The sequence below is a fragment of the Chelonoidis abingdonii genome, chromosome 2 (assembly GCF_003597395.2).
Source record: "Chelonoidis abingdonii isolate Lonesome George chromosome 2, CheloAbing_2.0, whole genome shotgun sequence".
In the NCBI taxonomy this organism is placed as follows: domain Eukaryota; kingdom Metazoa; phylum Chordata; order Testudines; family Testudinidae; genus Chelonoidis; species Chelonoidis abingdonii.
In genome coordinates, this window is record NC_133770.1 from 189,870,913 (window position 1) to 189,873,976 (window position 3,064).

The 3,064-nt window shown below is 49.8% G+C and overlaps 1 long non-coding RNA gene across 3 annotated transcripts in view; it reads left to right on the forward strand.

Annotated features, from left to right (window-relative positions):
* Window positions 1-261: 261 nt before the first annotated feature.
* The window catches only part of LOC116822837 (uncharacterized), a 355,840-nt gene continuing 353,037 nt past the window's right edge, over window positions 262-3,064 (forward strand). For 2 of the 3 annotated variants that reach the window (XR_012655326.1, XR_012655325.1), the window contains exon 1: window positions 1,845-2,141. This is a non-coding gene — a long non-coding RNA (uncharacterized LOC116822837). Of the gene's footprint in view, window positions 799-1,844; window positions 2,142-3,064 lie in introns of those variants that run through there. The other variant, XR_012655327.1, reaches the window with a different exon arrangement.

The following is a 3,064-nucleotide window of genomic DNA, read 5'->3' on the forward strand; positions in this document are numbered from 1 at the left end:
GCCAGGAGTAATTAAAAGCCGAACGTGTCGAGCTCTGGACCTGGCAGCCCGGCAGCGGGGTGCTGCTGAAAGCGAAGCTCCTTGCGTGGAAGAGACGAGGAAGGCGAGCCCAGCGCTGCCGTTTCATGCTCGGGGTGGCCGCTTCCCTTGCTGGTGGCTGGGCCATGCCTGTGGTGGGGACTGGAGGGCGGGATCCCAGAGCTTAACAACAAGGCGCGGCCAGAGCCTCGCCTCTCACACGTGCACACAAAGGGACCCGGAGCAGCCGCCACCGCCGCAGCTTCTTCCCATCGGACTAATAACTCCTCTCCCCCTCCCTCTGTCATCCTCCTCCAAAACAAAACCGCGCGCAGCACGCACACAAACGTGTAGGGGAGTCAGCAGCACCTCGCTTAGGCGTAGGGCTGGTTCCTGCAACTTCTAGCCCCGGCTCTGATGTGAGTCAGAGTGAGGTTCCCTTTCGAGGGGTGGGAGTGTGGCATTTGCTTGTTAGCGAGGGGTGCAGTGGTTGCAGCTCAGGGCTGATTTGATTTCTCTTCCCCCTCGCCCCCCCGGCACTCCCTTTGAATGGGGCTGGAAAGTTGCGAAGCGGGCTGGGTGGCATGAGAAAGTTTAAACACAAAGCGAGGAGAGATCCTTTGTTCTGCTGGGGGGACCTTTGGAGAGGGTGGCTGAGCCAGACACGTCCAGGTCAGAAGCGATCGACAGCAATTAGTCTTTCCCGTCAAACGCCCCCCTCCACCCAAAGGAGCCAGGCGCTGGGAGGAGGAAAGCGGAAGGTGCATCAATCACACCAAGGTGAGTTGCGATTTACTCTGCTTTCCTTTTGTCTTGTTGCGATGCTAACACGCCGTCCATCCCACTGCACCCGGTTTCCTTTCCAAGACAGCGAAACTTAATCAGAAAGTTAGTCGTCATGGGCAGCAACCTTCTGCGCTATCTGCTCTATTGCAGATGAAACGGAGAGAGAGCGAGAGCAGGTCCTAGAGCCAGAAATGACCTTTCTTTTCCTTGGGGTGGAAGGGGCTGTCTAATTTTCCTGGCTAAATCGTCGGCATCAAGGAGCAAGTGAAAGGGGTTAAAAGCTCTGAGTGTGGTGTGATTTATCTGTGCAGATAATGAATGGGATGGGCCCGGGGCAGGACTTCTGGAAATCCCCTGTCTTTCTGGCTGAAGAGTAGATTTGGGGCTCTTGTCTGTTGTTACCTTTTCCTCCTCTTCTGGTTTTATTTGGAGAGGGGCTGAGTAGATGGTCTAGTGTCTGGGGGACAGGTGAAGGGGCAGTGTGGTTTGTGTACTTTTGTGTGTGTGTGTGTGTGTGTGTGGTTTGCCAGGGGATGCTGCTGGCCCCATCGCTTTGCGCAACAGGTAGAGATGCCAAACACTGGAAATATCTTTTGTTGTTGGTCTCGTGGCCGGATTAAGCTTTTGTTCCGAAGGCTGGATGTCTCCACAAGTGAAAGGGACAAAGTCTTTCCAAATGCACTAGTGTGTGTGCGTGGGCGTGCCCCTGTCAATGGACCCTTCCCCGCCCTCTTGTTTTTATATTTTCCTTGAATCTACAGTTGTCCTACAGACTGTAGAAGATCAAACTGACCGAAACCAGATACCAAGGGGATTGTTCTGTGATTGTCAAGGGAATCCAAACAAAGAGGTGCATCTACCGGAAATAATGATTTGAGAGATGTTTCTCTGTCTCTGCCCCCTGGATTGAAATGGTTTATCTGGGAGGCTCAGTTAGCTGGAAGTTTGGACTTGGAGTCTGCTAGAGATGGGGATGACTAACAATTGCAGTGTTAATTGAATGGAGGAAGAAGAAGAGGGGAAGGGCAGTGTTGGACCTGAGTTGCTCCTTTGGATACGCAAGGACTACGGGAGGGAAAAGAGGGGGGAGAGGCAGAGAGGAACCTGCTGCCGCTTGCTGGCTCTTTGTCTGCTCAGGGAACTTGAACAAAAGGAGAAACTCGGATGAACTCTCCATCTCTCTCTTCTTTTGGGTTATCTAATCTTCGGGAACTTTATCCAGAGAGAATTACTCAACTTCCTTCAAGCTCTCTCATTACTTACAAAACAAACGGCCCCACCGTGGCCTCATGAGGAATTCCCTCGATTTCGTTTTCAGAGTTTAAAGAAGAGAGAAGGTGAGTTTTTGTCTTATGGTTTATTTGTTCTTTTCTCCCCTCCCCCCTGTTTCAGGCTTCAGAGTGAGTTGAAAACGTGAAGTGAGGGTGCTCTAGAGGGAAGTCACAGGCTAGAAGAATCTTTTTTTCTTTCTTTTGTACTTGTAACAGCGCATGGAAGTATTGTTTTATGACGGCAACTCAGCTATTCTGTATCTGCTTACATAAAATAGATTGGTGGACGCTAGTCAGTCCTGCCTCGGTGCAGGCTTTCTTTAGGATATAGAGAACTTTAGGAGTCTGGGTGTATTTTTCCTGGGAGGAGGAAGGATCCCGAACAGGAAAACTTCCCAGGATTATGGGAATAATCTAAACGAAAAATGTTCAGAAATGCTGGAAGCAAAATCTGTCGGGGTGAAGGGGAGGGGGCGAGGGGCATTTTAGTGGTAAGGGGAGAGCCCAGCAACGGGAGGGTGGGAGATGTGTAGTGCATTTGTGGAAATGTGGGTGAGATGCTGGGAAGTGCCCGGTATTTGGACACTGCTGGTCTGGGACTTTCACGGGAAGGTAGAGTAAGGTGTGCAGGAGGGCCTCGGTGCAACCACATACAACCAGTGTGGGGAGCGGAGTATAGACTAGGAAGGGGAATTTTGTTCAGTTTACGATGGTGAATTTAGGATGGCCAGACCAGACTGGTCCCAAGCGAAATTCCCTTCACCCCACAGTATTTTTTTATCCAATGGCCTCAAAACAAAATAGAAAACCAAACTTTAATTGGTTATTTATTGTAGTGTTTTAGCATTTGTGCTTTCTATTAAATACTTTGCAACTTTGGAACACTTATACTGTCTTCCTCGTATTTCTTCTTCATTTTTTTCTGTATATCTTAGCTATTGTTTTTTCCCATTTCCACTCACTTTTTCTACATCATGTATTAACTGCTC